This window comes from Coregonus clupeaformis, chromosome 2 (assembly GCF_020615455.1).
Source record: "Coregonus clupeaformis isolate EN_2021a chromosome 2, ASM2061545v1, whole genome shotgun sequence".
Lineage (NCBI taxonomy): Eukaryota > Metazoa > Chordata > Actinopteri > Salmoniformes > Salmonidae > Coregonus > Coregonus clupeaformis.
Window position 1 is genome coordinate 21,718,105 of NC_059193.1, and position 21,303 is coordinate 21,739,407.

At 43.4% G+C, this 21,303-nt stretch overlaps 1 protein-coding gene across 4 annotated transcripts in view; it reads right to left on the reverse strand.

The window, feature by feature from the left end:
* LOC123481550 (ras-GEF domain-containing family member 1C-like) overlaps positions 1-5,282 on the reverse strand; it is a 35,253-nt gene extending 29,971 nt beyond the window's left edge. For all 4 annotated transcript variants that reach the window (XM_045205979.1, XM_045205975.1, XM_045205985.1 and 1 more), the window contains exon 1: positions 4,657-5,282. The gene's annotated coding sequence lies outside the window, so the exon portion shown is untranslated. The remainder of the gene's footprint in view (positions 1-4,656) is intronic.
* Positions 5,283-21,303: the final 16,021 nt, after the last annotated feature.

A 21,303-nucleotide genomic window follows, 5' to 3' on the forward strand; every position in this document is an offset into this window, starting at 1 on the left:
GCGTCCATAGCTACCATATTGTGAGGTAATTAGAAGCCTGTTGACTCTCGACTGTGACACTCTCCCTCCATTATTTCATCACTATCATCCCTCTCTTCTTTCATGTCGCTGTCTCTTCACTCTCTTTCTCTGGACACAGAGCATTCACGGCCATAACGTTCGTATTCCACTGCACGCCCATGTGTGTGTCTCAAATGTGACATGAGAGACTGAGACATTGTTACTGAAGCATAATGAGTGTGCGTGTGGAATGTAGAATAGGGTGTCCTTTGAGATTTGCCCAAGCCATGTATTTGGACTACTTATAACAACAATCACCAGCCAGACTAACAGCCCCTCTCTGTGTTTACCACTCAGACACACGCTCAGATCCTGAGTATACACTACCCACCATGACCTCACATTCTGGGCTGTGGGAAGCCCCTTTCCATTTCACATTACATCAAAGTAAATGATGCCCTCGTTAGGCGCACACCTGTTTCTCTCTCTAGACCGGGCCTGGATTGGAGGATTGGGGCACATGTGGTGCAGGAGCCCACCTGGGAGATGTTGAATGACTGCCCTGGCCATGGTGACTCACAGGAACCCTTCTCTAAGAGGAACTTGAGCCCTCAGAGCCTGTATCCGTCTCAAAGTAGGAGTGCTGATCTATAATATGTCCATATAATCTTATTCATTATTATCTGAAAGGCTAAACTGATCCTTGAACAGCACTCTAACTCTGAGATGCTTTGTGGATAAGGCCCAGGTTTCAATTTACAACTGTATCACCAGTGTGCCCATAGAAACTATATATTTGCAGAGAGTGCATAGTGACGTCACCCTCAGCTGTATCAAAGTTAGTTTGTTGTAAGTACACAGCACTTACTTCAGTAAATGTGAGCCATTGTGAGAGAGGTCACAGAGGTAAGGGCTTCTGCCCTTTTCCCAGGGTGTGTGAGAGAGAGAGAGAGAGAGAGAGAGAGAGAGAGAGAGAGAGAGAGAGAGAGAGAGAGAGAGAGAGAGAGAGAGAGAGAGAGAGAGAGAGAGAGAGAGAGGCTACATGCAGGGGTCTGGTGGTTAGAGAAGGCTATATGCAGAGGTCTGGTGGTTAGAGAAGGCTACATGCAGGGTTCAAGTGGTTAGAGAAGGCTACATGCAGAGGTCTGGTGGTTAGAGAAGGCTACATGCAGGGTTCAAGTGGTTAGAGAAGGCTACATGCAGGGTTCAAGTGGTTAGAGAAGGCTACATGCAGAGGTCTGGTGGTTAGAGAAGGCTACATGCAGGGTTCAAGTGGTTAGAGAAGGCTACATGCAGGGTTCAAGTGGTTAGAGAAGGCTACATGCAGGGTTCAAGTGGTTAGAGAAGGCTACATGCAGGGTTCAGGTGGTTAGAGAAGGCTACATGCAGGGTTCAGGTGGTTAGGGCATCTCTGTGTGAAAGGAGCAGCTACAGTAGCATTAGGTCTACTGGGGAGGATCTCTCAGGCTGGAGCTCCATGCTGCCTGCGTAGGTAGGGGAGGGTGGGAAACCTGAACCCCCTCACTCCACCTCAGGACCTGGGAAGAGCAGGGTGGGGGTGAGGGGTGAGGGGTGGAGGGGACTGGAGATGAGGGGGTGGGAAAGTTGTAGCAGGGCTAATGCCTTTGGTGTGGATGTCAGCCACAAGGTCTTGAGTGTCTCTCTGCCCACCTAACAGGTTTTCTAAGCCTAATATCATCATAATGCCTCATAGGGAATCCATCCATGCACTACAAACTTATACATCCTGTACCAAGGAATCCATCATTTATAGATTGTGACAGAGTGAATGTGTGTTCAGTGAGAGGGCAGTTGGCTGAGGCTCTGTCAAAAGTTGGGATACTGTTCGTATTCACAATGAAATCAAAATTATAGGGAACATGCCAGTTGTGCCACATCTCCAATATGTTCCCGGATCTAGTACCTCTGTATGGTTTGAATATTCAATAACAGTTGATTTATGACTATTACGATATAGAGAATCAATTATCCTACCTGGGATACACACGTCCCTCCGAAGCTCTCTACGAAATCATCCTACGCACGCGGGAAATTTACGCACGGGCTATGATGATCCTCAGACCTCAAAACCATTAGCCCTACACTAGGCTATACTGTATGAATATAATTATAACAAAATAATGGTGTAAGTCCAGGAAGCGCTAAATAGCATTTCGCCTACTATGCTACTAGTGCTGTGAAACTAGAGAGAGCAGAATAGCAACACCCCGTTTGAGGAAGTAGTTGCGTTTACAATGTATCCCTGCACGGTTAATGATTACACAGAGAGGCGAGATAAGAAAGGTAAGTTTAGCATACAAGCCATGTAGTTTAAATGGAATGAATTTACATAATTTAGGAGAGCTGTGTATTTCTGACTCTTTCCTCATGTTCCCTTATTGCTGTTATTCTAAGATGGCAACTCAGTGGGAATGCGCATGTGCCAATTGAATCTCAGCAAGGAAACAGTCATGGTTGTGTTTGATTAATGTTTTATGAAAAAGTATGGATTTCAGCAAACAAAGAAATGCACACTTCAACAGAGGACAAACATAGAGTGGCTTGCGAAAGTATTCACCCCATTTTTCGTATTTTGTTGCCTTACAACCTGGAATTCAAATGGATTTTTGGGGGGTTTGTATCATACTTTAGCAGTATGCTTAGGGTCATTGTCTTGCTGGAAGGTGAACCTCCGTCCCAGTCTCAAATCTCTGGAAGACTGAAAGGTTTCCCTCAAGAATTTCCCTGTATTTAGCGCCATCCATCATTCCTTCAATTCTGACCAGTTTCCCAGTCCCTGCCGATGAAAAACATCCCCACAGCATGATGCTGCCACCACCATGCTTCACTGTGGGGATGGTGTTCTCGGGGTGATGAGAGGTGTTGGGTTTGCGCCAGACATAGCGTTTTCCTTGATGGCCAAAAAGCTCAATTTTAGTCTCATCTGAACAGAGTACCTTCTACCATATACTCCAATCTCCGCTGTGGAGCTTTGCCGCTCCTTCAGGGTTATCTTTGGTCTCTTTGTTGCCTCTCTGATTAATGCCCTCCTTGCCTGGTCTGTGGGTTTTGGTGGGCGTCCCTCTCTTGGCAGGCTTGTTGTGGTGCCATATTCTTTCCATTTTTTAATAATGGATTTAATGGTGCTCCGTGGGATGTTCAAAGTTTCAGATATTTTTTTATAACCCAACCCTTATCTGTACTTCTCCACAACTTTGTCCCTGACCTGTTTGGAGAGCTCCTTGGTCTTCATGGTGCCGCTTGCTTGGTGGTGCCCCTTGCTTAGTGGTGTTGCAGACTCTGGGGCCTTTCAGAACAGGTGTATATATATACTGAGATCATGTGACAGATAATGTGACACTTAGATTGCACACAGGTGGACTTTATTTAACTAATTATGTGACTTCTGAAGGTAATTGGTTGCACCAGATCTTATTTAAGGGCTTCATAGTAAAGGGGGTGAATACAAATGCATGCACCACTTTTCCATATATATTTTTATTTTATTTTGTGAAACAAGTAATTTTTTTCATTTCACTTCACCAATTTGGACTATTTTGTGTATGACCATTACATGAAATTCAAATAAAGATCCATTTAAATTACAGGTTGTAATGCAACAAAATAGGAAAAACGCCAAGGGGATGCATAATTTTGCAAGGCACTGTAGAAACATGGTAAGGGTTTAAGAATTTAAATGTTTGAAGTTTCAACTGCATAGCGACTTGAAGGAGCCAGGAGGTTCATTTAAAAAACGTTAGGCTCAACTCTGTGGATGATATCATGGTGGAGTTTATTTAGTTTATACTTTTTTTACCTGTATTTAACTAGGCAAGTCAGTTAAGAACAAATTCTTATTTACAATGACGGCTACAAGTTGAGGTACTTGTTCACACTGACTGATCCCAACATGGTAGTATACTCCGCAGAACACTCTGCACAATAATAGCTGTGTAAGCTATTGAATAACTCATTTGCATAATACTACAAAGTTAAATTGTATTAGAGATTGAGAGTATACACTCCCCTACTTATTTTCTTTAGACGATGAAACTAAAACGTTTAATTTGGCTCTATACTCCAACATTTTGGATTTGAGATAAAATGTTATGATATTTATGGCTCTTAAACCTTCTCACTTATCATTATTCACGATTCATTCATGATTATCCATAATCATGGTAGCATCCACATTAATGTCGAAGTGTTCAGAAAAAGATACAAGTGACTAGATACATAAAGTGCTTTCATTTCTAAACGATAATACATATGTATGAAAATACCCTCAAATAAAAGGTGATATTCTGTACTGTCACCTCATATAACACATTTGATCTCAAATCCAAAATGCTGGAGTATAGAGCCAAAGCAAACGTTTTAGCTTAACTGTACAAATAAATACGTAGGCTATAGGGGAGTGTAGTTGCAGCCATCAATGACAAGTGAATTTAAGCTTCAGTCATGCACTATTTTTTTCTGACAGCATGTTGACGTTTTAATGCTCCATCGTTGATTGGATAGACACTAAGATTGAAATATGGCATAAGCATATTTTAATGCAGATAAAGTCATTATAAAACACACGCACGCATGTGGGCGTGAATGAAATGTTAATCTATTATTCTGCTTATTGTATAGTAACCTCGCTTCACTTACCAGTACTAGACACTGTTCCCCATCTTTCCTCGTGGTGAGTATTCCGTGTATTATATTAATTCTACAGTTATGTTAATCCAAAGATCCGTGGGAGAAAAATCTATTATCCAAAAATCCACTAACAAAAGTAAGATCCAAGAAAGCTGATTTGTGTTAAGCCACAATGGAATGACGTTGGGGTCTACTCAGGTTAATGTCTTGGTTTACAGTAGCACATATATTCGTGTGGTCATTCAATGGTTTTGATCTTCTAAAACGCGCTTATTCTTGAGCAAGATCCCGAACCTTCACAGAAAAATACGCGTAAAATAAAATCCAACTGAAAACCATTCAAGAGTCCCTTCGTTAGCGGACAGTTCATATAGTGCCTTCAACGCGCAATAAAGGTGTGGTAATGTACCGGCTCCTTTTTTTTTTTTAACAATCACGGCTGTCCGGTCCAGTCTTTGTCCACGGCCAGACAACCCCGCGAGTGACAGGCTACAGCGGGGATGGTCAGCGCATTTGACGTCCTCAGAGAACTAACGACGATGAATAGAGAAATCCAATATCCTCAGCAAACAAGTCGCCCGCGAGTCTCTCTCTCTCACTCTCTCAATACACACACCTACCTGCTCGAGTCCTCATCTCCGCCTCTCCCAACAGTGTAGCCTACTCAGCCTCCAGAAAGCAATTTATTTCATCCTATATATCTATTGATAGTGTGAATTATGCATTTGATTCACTGCATGAATAGGTCATAGCACATGTATAGAACATCATAGCACATGTGTCGAACATCATAGCACATGTATACAACATCATAGAACATCATAGGACATGTACAGAACACCACATGTATAGAAGTTAATCGTTTGCCTTTGTATTTACACACAATCTTTTTAATAAAATAATGACACAATCAATATTAATATTTGTTCATGATTTACTGATTTGACAATTAGTCACTGTTGTCAAGTTGAGTTCATGAGTGTGTTGATACACTACATGATCAAAAGTATGTGGACACCTGCTCGTCGAACATCTCATTCCAAAATCATGGGCATGAATATGGAGTTGGTCCCCCCTTTGCTGATATAACAGCCTCCACTCTTCTGGGAAGGCTTTCCACTAGATGTTGGAACATTGCTGTGGCGACTTGCTTCCATTCAGCCATAAGAGCATTAGTGAGGTTGGGCACTGAGGTTGGGCGATTAGGCCTGGCTCGCAGTCGACGTTCCAATTAATTCCAAAGGTGTTCGATGGGTTTGAGGTCAGGGCTCTGTGCAGGCCAGTGAAGTTCTTCCACACCGATCTCGATAAACCATTTTTGTATGGACATCGCTTTGTGCACAGGGGAACTGTCATGCTGAAACAGGAAAGGGCCCTCCCCAAACTGTTGAGACAAAGTTGGAAGCACAGAATCGTCTAGAATGTCATTGTATGCTGTAGCGTTTCCCTTCACTGGAACTAAGGGGCCTAGCCCGAACCATGAAAAACAGCCACAGACCATTATTCCTACTCCACCAAACTTTACAGTTGGCACTATGCATTGGGAAGGTAGCATTCTCCTGGCGTCCACCAAATCCAGATTAGTCCGTCGGACTGCCAGATGGTGAAGCGTGGATCATCACTCCTGAGAACACGTTTCACTGCTCCAGAGTCCAATGGCAGCGAGCTTTACACCACTCCAGCCGATGCTTAGCATTGTGAGTGTTGCAAACAAGGACAGACATTGCTTTTACGCTTTACGCGCTTCAGCTTTCGACGGCCCCGTTCTGTGAGCTTGTGTGGCCTACCACTTCGCGGCTGAGCTGTTGTTGCTCCTAGACGGTTCCACGTCACAATAACAGCACTTACAGTTGACCGGGGCAGCTCTAGCAGAGCAGAAAGTTGACGAACTGACTTGTTGGAAAGGTGGCATCCTATGACAGTGCCACGTTGAAAGTCACTGAGCTCTTCAGTAAGGCCATTCTACTGCCAATGTTTGTCTATGGAGATTGCATGGCGGTGTGCTCGATTTTATACACCTGTCAGCAACAGGTGTGGCTGAAATAGCCGAATCCACTAAGTTGAAGAGGTGTCCACATACTTTTGTATATATAGTGTATGTGTATACTGAGTCAGTAGAAAACACCACCCAGTGGTAAAGCGAGTTCAATAGGGGGCATTGTTTCTCTCCAGTAAGTCACATAGCGTCCACATCTCACCCATGTAGCCTACTGAATGGATAGAAAAGGCCAGAGAGAGAGAGAAAGAATGAAAGACATACTACTATTTTAATATCTGCTGTCTCAGGCTGATCTTTGAGTTCAGACAACAAGTCAACAAGGTTACCCCAACAGCTCTCTCCAGACTCATTATGTCAGACTCTATAAGATGTTCTCTCCTAATCCTCATCAGCGCCCTGTAAAAGACAGAGCAGAGCAGAGCAGAGCAGAGCAGAGCAGGGCTCAGCGAAATTAATACGTTGCTATAGGAGTGGCATGCTATAGGAGTGTCATGCTATAGGAGTGGGATGCTAGCTCTCTCTAGCCATGACCCTCAGAGGCCCACTATGCTAGCTCCTCAATATGCTATTTGACATTTAAAGTCGTGTCCGGTAAAAAAAAGGTAATTAATAACATTAAACCACTTAAGGATGATAATGGTGCAATGGTTACAGATTTCAGCAAGGTTGAGACACACAAGTTGGTGCATGTTTCCAGAAGATGAAGGACCAGAGGGAGAGGCACTTTTACTTCTGATGGTTTGTATTTAACCATACAGAGACCTAGAGAGAGAGAGAGAGAGGAAGAGAGAGGGAGGGAGGATGGAAGGAGAGAACGAGGGAGGGAGGCAGAGAGAAAGACAGAGACGGAGAGAAGGAGAGAGACTGTAATTAAAAGGATTTATATCCATGAAAAGGTCCTTGCTGAGTTGTAAAGGGGGGACACAGGCAGGCAGGGGGAGAGAATTTGAAAGCTCTGGGCTTCTGAGGCTGTTGTTGGGCCAGAGGGGTGGATGTCTGACATTGGAGCATTGGAGGACAAACACAGAGCCACACTCCTTTGGTTGCTTGTGCATGTGCAGTCTGTCTGTCTGTTCGTCCGTCCGTCTTTCTGTCTGTCTACTGTTTCTCTCTGTCAGCATTTGGGGGTGGTTGGTGTGTGTCTCCCTGTACAAAAGAGAGGCACAAATGCGGATTACACAACAGGACTGTGGCTGCCTCTGTCTCTGTCTCTGTCTCTGTCTCTGTCTCTCTCTCTGTCTCTCTCTCTCTCTCTCTCTCTCTCTCTCTCTCTCTCTCTCTCTCTCTCTCTCTCTCTCTCTCTCTCTCTCTCTCTCTCTCTCTCTCTCTCTCTCTCTCTCTCTGACACAGATAGTAGGGTGCACAGTATGGTGAAGGCTTAGCCGAAAGGAGCATCATGACAAGATGATCCAACGTGCTCAAGGCAATGGTTTCCACACACACAGACACACACACACACACCTTGCTCTCTCAGACCCTAAGGTCCAGGGCAAATCTTCCTCCCATCCTCCTCTCCTCTTCCTTTCTCCTTTATTTGTACCTTCTGCACTCTGTCTCACCCTATCATCCTCTACAGTGGCTTGCGAAAGTATACACCCCCCTTGGCATTTTTCCTATTTTGTTGCCTTACCACCTGGAATTAAGATGTATTTTTGGGGGGTTTGTATCATTTGATTTACACAACATGCCTACCATTTTGAAGATGCAAAATAATTTTGATTGTGAAACAAACAGGAAATAAGACAAAGAAACAGAAAACTTGAGCGTGCATAACTATTCACCCCCCCAAAGTCAATACTTTGTAGAGCCACCTTTTGCAGCAATTACAGCTGCAAGTCTTTTGGGGTATGTCTCTATAAGCTTGGCACATCTAGCCACTGGGATTTATGCCCATTGTTCAAGGCAAAACTGCTACAGCTACTTCAAGTTGGATGGGTTCCGCTGGTGTACAGCAATCTTTAAGTCATACCACTGATTCTCAATTGGATTGGGCTTTGACTAGGCCATTCCAAGACATGTAAATGTTCCCCCTTAAACCACTCGAGTGTTGCTTTAGCAGTGTGCTTAAGGTCATTGTCCTGCTGGAAGGTGAACCTCCGTCCCAGTCTCAAATCTCTCGAAGACTGAAACAGGTTTCCCTCAAGAATTTCCCTACCAATGAAAAACATCCCCACAGCATGATGCTGCCACCACCATGCTTCACTGTGGGGATGGTGTTCTCGGAGTGATGAGAGGTGTTGGGTTTGCGCCAGACATAGCGTTTTCCTTGATGGCCAGAGTACCTTCTTCCATATGTTTGGGGAGTCTCCCAAATGCTTTTTGGCGAACACCAAATGTGTTGGCTTATTTTTTTCTTCAAGCAATGGCTTTTTTTCTGCCCACTCTTCCGTAAAGCCCAGCTCGGTGGAGTGTACGGCTTAAAGTGGTCCTATGGACAGATACTCCAATCTCCGCTGTGGAGCTTTGCAGCTCCTTCAGGGTTATCTTTGGTCTCTTTGTTGCCTCTCTGGTTAATGTCCTCCTTGCCTGGTCTGTGAGTTTTTTTGTGGGCGACCCTCTCTTGGCAGGTTTGTTGTGGTGCCAAATTCTTTCAAATTTTAATAATGGATTTAATTGTGCTCTGTGGGATGTTCAAAGTTTCTGATATTTTTTTTATAACCCAACCCCGATCTGTACTTCTCCACAACTTTGTCCTTGACCTGTTTGGAGAGCTCCTTGGTTAATTGGTTGCACCAGATCTTATTTAGGGGCTTCATAGCAAAAGGGGAGAATACATATGCACGCACCACTTTTCCGTTATTTATTTTTTTCATTTCACTTCACCAATTTGGACTATTTTGTGTATGTCCATTACATGAAATCGAAATAAAAAATCCATTTAAATTACAGGTTGTAATGCAACAACATGAAAAAAAAACGCCAATGGGGATGAATACTTTTGCAAGGCAGTCCTTTTCTTTTCCTGTTTAACAGCTTTTTCTTTCTTTCTCTATTTTGAAGTTTCTATATAGAACATTTCCTCTCCTCAAATTATTTCCCTGGGCCCAGAATTCCTAATCACACACCACTGGTTAGGTTGAATAGTAGTGTGTTGTGTAGAGGAGTGTCTAGTGTAGAGGAGTGTCTAGTGTAGAGGAGTGTCTGGTGTAGAGGAGTGTCTAGTGTAGATGAGTGTCTAGTGTAGAGGAGTGTCTAGTCTAGAGGAGTGTCTGGTGTAGAGGAGTGTCTAGTGTAGAGGAGTGTCTGGTGTAGAGGAGTGTCTAGTGTAGAGGAGTGTCTAGTGTAGAGGAGTGTCTAGTGTAGAGGAGTGTCTAGTGTAGAGGAGTGTCTAGTCTAGAGGAGTGTCTGGTGTAGAGGAGTGTCTAGTGTATAGGAGTGCCTAGTGTAGAGGAGTGTAGAGGAGTGTAGAGGAGTGTCTAGTGTAGAGGAGTGTCTAGTGTAGAGGAGTGTATAGTGTAGAGGAGTGTGTACTGTAGAGGAGTATCTAGTGTAGAGGAGTGTCTGGTGTAGAGGAGTGTAGAGGAGTGTCTAGTGTAGAGGAGTGTGTAGTGTAGAGGAGTATCTAGTGTAGAGGAGTGTAGAGGAGTGTAGAGGAGTGTCTAGTGTAGAGGAGTGTAGAGGAGTGTCTAGTGTAGAGGAGTGTCTAGTGTAGAGGAGTATAGAGGAGTGTAGAGGAGTGTCTAGTGTACAGAAGTGTAGAGTAGTGTCTAGTGTAGAGGAGTGTCTAGTGTAGAGGAGTATCTAGTGTAGAGGAGTGTAGAGGAGTGTAGAGTAGTGTCTAGTGTAGAGGAGTGTCTAGTGTAGAGGAGTATAGAGGAGTGTAAAGGAGTATAGAGGAGTGTAGAGGAGTGTCTAGTGTAGAGTAGTGTCTAGTGTAGAGGAGTGTCTAGTGTAGAGGAGTGTCTAGTGTATAGGAGTGTCTAGTGTAGAGGAGTGTAGAGGAGTGTAGAGGAGTGTCTTGTGTAGAGGAGTGTCTAGTGTAGAGGAGTGTAGAGGAGTGTCTAGTGTAGAGGAGTGTCTAGTGTAGAGGAGTGTCTAGTGTAGAGGAGTATAGAGGAGTGTAGAGGAGTGTCTAGTGTAGAGGAGTATAGAGGAGTGTAGAGGAGTGTCTAGTGTAGAGGAGTGTAGAATAGTGTCTAGTGTAGAGTAGTGTCTAGTGTAGAGGAGTGTCTAGTGTAGAGGAGTGTCTAGTGTAGAGGAGTATCTAGTGTAGAGGAGTGTCTAGTGTAGAGGAGTATAGAGGAGTGTCTAGTGTAGTGGAGTGTAGAGGAGTGTAGAGGAGTGTCTAGTGTAGTGGAGTGTAGAGGAGTGTAGAGGAGTGTCTAGTGTAGAGGAGTGTAGAAGAGTGTCTAGTGTAGAGTAGTGTCTAGTGTAGAGGAGTGTAGAGGAGTGTCTAGTGTAGTGGAGTGTAGAGGAGTGTAGAGGAGTGTCTAGTGTAGTGGAGTGTAGAGGAGTGTAGAGGAGTGTCTAGTGTACAGAAGTGTAGAGTAGTGTCTAGTGTAGAGGAGTGTCTAGTGTAGAGGAGTATCTAGTGTAGAGGAGTGTAGAGGAGTGTAGAGTAGTGTCTAGTGTAGAGGAGTGTCTAGTGTAAAGGAGTATAGAGGAGTGTAGAGGAGTGTCTAGTGTAGAGTAGTGTCTAGTGTAGAGGAGTGTCTAGTGTAGAGGAGTGTCTAGTGTATAGGAGTGTCTAGTGTAGAGGAGTGTAGAGGAGTGTAGAGGAGTGTCTTGTGTAGAGGAGTGTCTAGTGTAGAGGAGTGTAGAGGAGTGTCTAGTGTAGAGGAGTGTCTAGTGTAGAGGAGTGTCTAGTGTAGAGGAGTATAGAGGAGTGTAGAGGAGTGTCTAGTGTAGAGGAGTATAGAGGAGTGTAGAGGAGTGTCTAGTGTAGAGGAGTGTAGAATAGTGTCTAGTGTAGAGTAGTGTCTAGTGTAGAGGAGTGTCTCAGTGTAGAGGAGTGTCTAGTGTAGAGGAGTATCTAGTGTGAGGAGTGTCTAGTGTAGAGGAGTATAGAGGAGTGTCTAGTGTAGTGGAGTGTAGAGGGAGTGTAGAGGAGTGTCTAGTGTAGTGGAGTGTAGAGGAGTGTAGAGGAGTGTCTAGTGTAGAGGAGTGTAGAAGAGTGTCTAGTGTAGAGTAGTGTCTAGTGTAGAGGAGTGTAGAGGAGTGTCTAGTGTAGTGGAGTGTAGAGGAGTGTAGAGGAGTGTCTAGTGTAGTGGAGTGTAGAGGAGTGTAGAGGAGTGTCTAGTGTAGAGGAGTGTAGAAGAGTGTCTAGTGTAGAGTAGTGTCTAGTGTAGAGGAGTGTAGAGGAGTGTCTAGTGTAGAGTAGTGTTTAGTGTAGAGGAGTGTCTGGTGTAGAGGAGTGTCTAGTGTAGAGGAGTGTCTAGTGTAGAGGAGTATCTAGTGTAGATGAGTGTCTAGTGTAGAGGAGTGTAGATGAGTGTCTAGTGTAGAGTAGTGTCTAGTGTAGAGGAGTGTAGAGGAGTGTCTAGTGTAGAGTAGTGTTTAGTGTAGAGGAGTGTCTAGTGTAGAGGAGTTTAGAGGAGTGTCTAGTGTAGAGGAGTATCTAGTGTAGAGGAGTGTCTAGTGTAGAGTAGTGTAGAGGAGTGTCTAGTGTAGAGTAGTGTCTAGTGTAGAGGAGTGTCTAGTGTAGAGTAGTGTCTGGTGTAGAGGAGTGTCTAGTGTAGATTAGTGTCTAGTGTAGAGGAGTGTCTATTGTAGAGTAGTGTCTAGTGTAGAGGAGTGTAGAGGAGTGTCTAGTGTAGAGGAGTGTCTAGTGTAGAGGAGTGTAGAGTAGTGTATAGTGTAGAGGAGTGTCTAGTGTAGAGGAGTGTCTAGTGTAGAGTAGTGTCTAGTGTAGAGTAGTGTCTAGTGTAGAGGAGTGTAGAGGAGTGTCTAGTGTAGAGGAGTGTCTAGTGTAGAGGAGTGTAGAGGAGTGTCTAGTGTAGAGTAGTGTCTAGTGTAGAGGAGTGTCTAGTGTAGAGTAGTGTCTAGTGTAGAGGAGTGTAGAGGAGTGTCTAGTGTAGAGGAGTGTCTAGTGTAGAGTAGTGTCTAGTGTAGAGGAGTGTCTAGTGTAGAGGAATATCTAGTATAGAGGAGTGTCTAGTGTAGAGGAGTGTCTAGTGTAGAGGAGTGTAGAGGAGTGTCTAGTGTAGAGGAGTGTCTAGTGTAGAGGAGTGTAGAGGAGTGTCTAGTGTAGAGTAGTGTCTAGTGTAGAGGAGTGTCTAGTGTAGAGTAGTGTCTGGTGTAGAGGAGTGTCTAGTCTAGAGGAGTGTCTAGTCTAGAGGAGTGTCTGGTGTAGAGGAGTGTCTAGTGTAGATTAGTGTCTAGTGTAGAGGAGTGTCTAGTGTAGAGTAGTGTCTAGTGTAGATTAGTGTCTAGTGTAGAGGAGTGTCTAGTGTAGAGGAGTGTAGAGGAGTGTCTAGTGTAGAGTAGTATCTAGTGTAGAGGAGTGTAGAGGAGTGTCTAGTGTAGAGGAGTGTCTAGTGTAGAGGAGAGTAGAGTAGTGTCTAGTGTAGAGTAGTGTCTATTGTAGAGGAGTGTCTAGTGTAGAGGAGTGTCTAGTATAGAGGAGTGTCTAGTGTAGAGGAGTGTGTAGTGTAGAGGAGTGTAGAGGAGTGTCTAGTGTAGAGGAGTGTCTAGTGTAGAGGAGTGTAGAGGAGTGTCTAGTGTAGAGGAGAGTAGAGTAGTGTCTAGTGTATAGTAGTGTCTAGTGTAGAGGAGTGTCTAGTATAGAGGAGTGTCTAGTGTAGAGGAGTGTGTAGTGTAGAGTAGTATCTAGTGTAGAGGAGTGTCTATTGTAGAGTAGTGTCTAGTGTAGAGGAGTGTCTAGTGTAGAGGAGTGTCTGGTGTAGAGGAGTGTCTAGTGTAGAGGAGTGTCTAGTATAGAGGAGTGTCTGGTGTAGAGGAGTGTAGAGGAGTGTCTAGTGTAGAGGAGTGTGTAGTGTAGAGGAGTGTCTAGTATAGAGGAGTGTAGAGGAGTGTCTATTGTAGAGGAGTGTCTAGTGTAGAGTAGTATCTAGTGTAGAGGAGTGTCTAGTGTAGAGGAGTGTCTATTGTAGAGGAGTATCTAGTGTAGAGGAGTGTCTAGTGTAGAGGAGTGTAGAGGAGTGTCTATTGTAGAGGAGTGTCTAGTGTAGAGTAGTGTCTAGTGTAGAGTAGTTTGTAGAGTATAGGAGTGTCTAGTGTAGAGGAGTGTAGAGGAGTGTCTATTGTAGAGGAGTGTCTAGTGTAGAGGAGTGTCTAGTGTAGAGGAGTGTCTAGTGTAGAGGAGTGTCTAGTGTAGAGGAGTGTCTAGTATAGAGGAGTGTCTAGTGTAGAGGAGTGTCTAGTGTAGAGGAGTGTCTAGTGTAGAGGAGTGTCTAGTGTAGAGGAGTGTCTAATATAGAGGAGTGTCTAGTGTAGAGGAGTGTCTAGTGTAGAGGAGTGTCTAGTGTAGAGTAGTGTCTAGTGTAGAGGAGTGTCTAGTGTAGAGGAGTGTAGAGGAGTGTCTATTGTAGAGGAGTGTCTAGTGTATAGTAGTGTCTAGTGTAGAGGAGTGTCTAGTGTAGAGTAGTGTCTAGTGTAGAGTAGTTTGTAGAGTATAGGAGTGTCTAGTGTAGAGTAGTGTGTAGTATAGAGGGGTGTGTAGTGGTGTGTAGTTGTGCCAGTCCTCTAGACACTTAGTGGATGGAGTCAGGTCCCCATTAAGGTTATTAGCCGGTATAATGATGACCAGGGCCACACAAAGGAATGCAGACCGGTTGCTAGGATACGGACTGAAAATGCAGAGAAAAATAGTAATTATAAATACAGCAGCATTTACTGCCAAGAACATATAACCAGAATGCATTGAATATTCAATTAAAAGGAAAGGTGAAATGTCTGATGCTGACAGGTAGAAAAGCAGCCACTCAAATGTAATCTAAACAGAACAGGCCTTTAGTAAGACTAAAGTTAGTTCGATGGGGGAGTGGGGTTACCTTGTTGACGTGATGTCAATTTCATTTGATTTCAAACTGTGGATTTAGATAGTGCTCTCTGTGGGAGTGAAAAAAACAGAGCTGTTTGATTTCAACCTTGCTTGAGGATGGTTTGTGTGGTAAAACAGAGGATGAGATAGAGGGAAAAAACAAAAGGAAAGTAGAGAGACAAAAAGAGAGGAAATGGGAGATGAAAGCAGTAGTACTTTCCCCCTATGAGCATCATCATATCATATCTCCCCAGCCCAGTAGCTCTCACTAGTGGAGTTGATTATTTGGGGCATGACGACAAGGGTTAATCAGCTATGGTAATGAGGACAGCAACACATCTCTCCCTCTTCCTCCCCGGTCTCTCTGGTAATTATATGTTTGGTTTGCTAAGTGCTGATCATCTTGTCTGTGTGAATCCCAAGTGAGGCAGACAACTGTAGCTCTTTGTGTTTGTCTCTCAGCCTGAGCGGACAGATGGAACACGTATCACTTTACCTCTGGCGCTGTCTGGAAATATACAGTACCTTCAGAAAGTCTTCACAGCCCTTGACTTTTTCCACATTTTGTTGTGTTACAGCCTGAATTTAAAATGGATTCAATTGAGATTTCATGTCACTGGTCTACACACAATGAGTCAGTAACTATTCAACCCCTTTGTTATGGCCAGTCTAAATAAGTTCAGGAATAAACATTTGCTTAACAAGTCACATAATAAGTTGCATGGACTCACTCTGTGTGCAATTCTAGTGTTTAACATGATTTTTGAATGACTACCTAATCTCTGTACCCAACACATACAATTATCTTCAAGGTCCCTCAGTCGAGCAGTGAATTTCAAACACAGATTTAACCACAAAATCCACTGAGGTTTTCATATGCTTCGCAAAGAAGGGCACCTATTGGTAGATGGGTTAAAAAAAAGCAGACATTGTTTATCCCTTTGAGCATGGTGAAGTTATTAATTACACTTTGGGTGGTATATCAATTCACCAAGTCACCACAAAGATATAGGCGTCCTTCCTAACTCAGTTTACGGAGAGGAATGAAACCGCTCAGGGATTTCACCATGAGGACAATGATGACTTTAAAACAGTTACAGAGTTTAACGGCTGTGATAGGAGAAAACTGAGGATGGATCAACAAAATTGTAGTTTCTCCACAATACTAACCTAAATGCCTGTACAGAATACAAATATTATAAAACATGCATCCTGTTTGATGTAAGGCACTAAAGTAAAACTGCAAAAAATATTGCAAAGAAATGAACTTTATGTCCTGAATATAAAGTGTTATGTTTGGGGCAAATCCAACACAGCACATCACTGAGTACCACTCTTCATATTTTCAAGCATGGTGGTTTACTGCATCATGTTATGGGTATGCTTGTCATCGGCAAAAAATAGGGAGTTTTTTTAGGATAAAAATCAATGTTATAAAGCTAAGCACAGAATCCTAGAGGAAAACCTGGTTCAGTGTGCTTTCCAACAGACACTGGGACTGCTTAGCAAGACGATGTTGAATATTCCTAAGTGGCCTAGTTATAGTTTGACATAAATCAGCTTTAAAATCTATGGCAAGACATGAAAATGGCTGTCTAGCAATGATCAACAACCAACTTGACAGATGTATATATTTTTTAAATAATGTGCAAATATTGTACAATCCTGGTGTGCAAATCTCTTACAGACTTTGCCACAAAGACTCACAGCTGTTATCGCTGCCAAAGGTGATTCTAACATGGTCCTCTGTAGCTCAGCTGGTAGAGCACGGCGCTTGTAACGCCAAGGTAGTGGGTTCGATCCCCGGGACCACCCATACACAAAAATGTATGCACGCATGACTGTAAGTCGCTTTGGATAAAAGCGTCTGCTAAATGGTGTATTATGTATTGACTCAGGGGTGTGAATACTTATGTAAATGAGATATTTCTGTATTTGCAAAAAAAAATCACTTTGTCATTTTGGGGTATTGTGTGTAGATGGGTGAGTAAAAAAATCTATTTTGAATTCAGGCTGTAACACAACACGATGTAGAATAAGTCAAGGGGTATGAATACTTTCTGAAGGCACTGTAGATAGAAAGTCAGAACGTATTGCTATAAAGTCAGAATCTATTGATATAAAGCAGCATCTGTTTTCACAAGCCTCAGAATAATGCATCACCTCTGAGCTTCACATGTTGTCACACATCATCTCATACATTCTGATTCACATGCTGTATGAATTTAGACTGCACTTTTGGAAAAGAGAGAGGGCGATATGAACAGAGAGAGAGATGGAGAGAATGAGAAATGGTAAGATAAAAAGAGAGTTGGTAGATAATGTGAGAGGGTGTAGTGTGTAAAATCTGTGGTGACTGCCAACACACGTCCTAACCCCCCCTCCTCCTAATCCCCTCCTTCAGATCATGTGAAGAATTTACCATCAAGCCATATGAGTAGACATGCATATGTATGATACACATTTTTGCTGATCATTCAACACAGTGGGAGTAAATTACAGTTAATTACATCTTCTTTAACCTTTTAAACAAGTAAGTTAATAAAGAACCAATTCTCATTTGCAATATTGACCTCATCTCGACAACAATGAAGATTATGTGGTCCTCTGTAGCTCAGCTGGTAGAGCACGGCGCTTGTAACGCCAAGGTAGTGGGTTCGATCCCCGGGACCACCCATACACAAAAAAATGTATGCACGCATGACTGTAAGTTGCTTTGGATAAAAGTGTCTGCTAAATGGCATATAAAGTAAATGATGGTTACCTCTAATCTAAAGCCAGTTTACCTTGATGGTTTAGATGAGGTTTTAGGGGAGGATTAGCTGATATTGTGTTAGTTGTTAAGTCTCTCACAGAGGAATTTGTCCAGAGGATATGAGTCTCTGTCAAATAAAGCATGTACCTACAGTGAGGTAGCTATGACAACAGCTGGACATGAATCACGTGCTGTGACATGGGCATGGTGACACATACTGACACACACAGTAAATGCACGTACGTACGCACACACATACAGTCCAATACAACAATACAGTACAGACCCACACAGCCTTGAAGAAATCTCATTTGGAGAAAGTCTTTCATAACTGTAGATGATGTCCCTGCTATAGCTTGACTTGGTGATGGTGTAGATGATGTCCCTGCTATAGCATTGACTTGGTGATGGTGTAGATGATGTCCCTGCTATATTATTGACTTGGTGATGGTGTAGATGATGTCCCTGCTATAGCATTGACTTGGTGATGGTGTAGATGATGTCCCTGCTATAGCATTGACTTGGTGATGGTGTAGATGATGTCCCTGCTATAGCATTGACTTGGTGATGGTGTAGATGATGTCCCTGCTATAGCATTGACTTGGTGATGGTGTAGATGATGTCCCTGCTATAGCATTGACTTGGTGATGGTGTAGATGATGTCCCTGCTATAGCATTGACTTGGTGATGGTGTAGATGATGTCCCTGCTATAGCATTGACTTGGTGATGGTGTAGATGATGTCCCTGCTATAGTATTGACTTGGTGATGGTGTAGATGATGTCCCTGCTATAGCATTGGCTTGGTGATGGTGTAGATGATGTTCCTGCTATAGCATTGACTTGGTGATGGTGTAGATGATGTCCCTGCTATAGCATTGACTTGGTGATGGTGTAGATGATGTCCCTGCTATAGTATTGACTTGGTGATGGTGTAGATGATGTCCATGCTATAGTATTGACTTGGTGATGGTGTAGATGATGTCCCTGCTATATTATTGACTTGGTGATGGTGTAGATGATGTCCCTGCTATAGTATTGACTTGGTGATGGTGTAGATGATGTCCCTGCTATAGTATTGACTTGGTGATGGTGTAGATGATGTCCCTGCTATAGCATTGACTTGGTGATGGTGTAGATGATGTCCCTGCTATAGTATTGACTTGGTGATGGTGTAGATGATGTCCATGCTATAGTATTGACTTGGTGATGGTGTAGATGATGTCCCTGCTATAGCATTGACTTGGTGATGGTGTAGATGATGTCCCTGCTATAGCATTGACTTGGTGATGGTGTAGATGATGTCCCTGCTATAGTATTGACTTGGTGATGGTGTAGATGATGTCCCTGCTATATTATTGACTTGGTGATGGTGTAGATGATGTCCCTGCTATAGTATTGACTTGGTGATGGTGTAGATGATGTCCCTGCTATAGTATTGACTTGGTGATGGTGTAGATGATGTCCCTGCTATAGCATTGACTTGGTGATGGTGTAGATGATGTCCCTGCTATAGCATTGACTTGGTGATGGTGTAGATGATGTCCCTGCTATAGCATTGACTTGGTGATGGTGTAGATGATGTCCCTGCTATAGCATTGACTTGGTGATGGTGTAGATGATGTCCCTGCTATAGCATTGACTTGGTGATGGTGTAGATGATGTCCCTGCTATAGCATTGACTTGGTGATGGTGTAGATGATGTCCCTGCTATAGCATTGACTCGGTGATGGTGTAGATGATGTCCCTGCTATAGCATTGACTCGGTGATGGTGTAGATGATGTCCCTGCTATAGCATTGGCTTGGTGATGGTGTAGATGATGTCCCTGCTATAGCATTGACTTGGTGATGGTGTAGATGATGTCCCTGCTATAGCATTGACTTGGTGATGGTGTAGATGATGTCCCTGCTATAGCATTGACTTGGTGATGGTGTAGATGATGTCCATGCTATAGTATTGACTTGGTGATGGTGTAGATGATGTCCATGCTATAGTATTGACTTGGTGATGGTGTAGATGATGTCCCTGCTATAGCATTGACTTGGTGATGGTGTAGATGATGTCCCTGCTATAGCATTGACTTGGTGATGGTGTAGATGATGTCCCTGCTATAGTATTGACTTGGTGATGGTGTAGATGATGTCCCTGCTATATTATTGACTTGGTGATGGTGTAGATGATGTCCCTGCTATAGTATTGACTTGGTGATGGTGTAGATGATGTCCCTGCTATAGTATTGACTTGGTGATGGTGTAGATGATGTCCCTGCTATAGCATTGACTTGGTGATGGTGTAGATGATGTCCCTGCTATAGCATTGACTTGGTGATGGTGTAGATGATGTCCCTGCTATAGCATTGACTTGGTGATGGTGTAGATGATGTCCCTGCTATAGCATTGACTTGGTGATGGTGTAGATGATGTCCCTGCTATAGCATTGACTTGGTGATGGTGTAGATGATGTCCCTGCTATAGCATTGACTTGGTGATGGTGTAGATGATGTCCCTGCTATAGCATTGACTCGGTGATGGTGTAGATGATGTCCCTGCTATAGCATTGACTTGGTGATGGTGTAGATGATGTCCCTGCTATAGCATTGGCTTGGTGATGGTGTAGATGATGTCCCTGCTATAGCATTGACTTGGTGATGGTGTAGATGATGTCCCTGCTATAGCATTGACTTGGTGATGGTGTAGATGATGTCCCTGCTATAGCATTGACTTGGTGATGGTGTAGATGATGTCCATGCTATAGTATTGACTTGGTGATGGTGTAGATGATGTCCCTGCTATATTTTTGACTTGGTGATGGTGTAGATGATGTCCCTGCTATAGTATTGACTTGGTGATGGTGTAGATGATGTCCCTGCTATAGTATTGACTTGGTGATGGTGTAGATGATGTCCCTGCTATAGCATTGACTTGGTGATGGTGTAGATGATGTCCCTGCTATAGTATTGACTTGGTGATGGTGTAGATGATGTCCATGCTATAGTATTGACTTGGTGATGGTGTAGATGATGTCCCTGCTATAGCATTGACTTGGTGATGGTGTAGATGATGTCCCTGCTATAGCATTGACTTGGTGATGGTGTAGATGATGTCCCTGCTATAGTATTGACTTGGTGATGGTGTAGATGATGTCCCTGCTATATTATTGACTTGGTGATGGTGTAGATGATGTCCCTGCTATAGTATTGACTTGGTGATGGTGTAGATGATGTCCCTGCTATATTAATGACTTGGTGATGGTGTAGATGATGTCCCTGCTATAGTATTGACTTGGTGATGGTGTAGATGATGTCCCTGCTATAGTATTGACTTGGTGATGGTGTAGATGATGTCCCTGCTATAGTATTGACTTGGTGATGGTGTAGATGATGTCCCTGCTATAGCATTGACTTGGTGATGGTGTAGATGATGTCCCTGCTATTGCATTGACTTGGTGATGGTGTAGATGATGTCCCTGCTATAGCATTGACTTGGTGATGGTGTAGATGATGTCCCTGCTATAGTATTGACTTGGTGATGGTGTAGATGATGTCCCTGCTATAGTATTGACTTGGTGATGGTGTAGATGATGTCCCTGGTATAGTATTGACTTGGTGATGGTGTAGATGATGTCCCTGCTATAGCATTGACTTGGTGATGGTGTAGATGATGTCCCTGCTATTGCATTGACTTGGTGATGGTGTAGATGATGTCCCTGCTATAGCATTGACTTGGTGATGGTGTAGATGATGTCCCTGCTATAGCATTGACTTGGTGATGGTGTAGATGATGTCCCTGCTATAGCATTGACTTGGTGATGGTGTATATGATGTCCCTGCTATAGTATTGACTTGGTGATGGTGTAGATGATGTCCCTGCTATAGTATTGACTTGGTGATGGTGTAGATGATGTCCCTGCTATAGCATTGACTTGGTGATGGTGTAGATGATGTCCCTGCTATAGCATTGA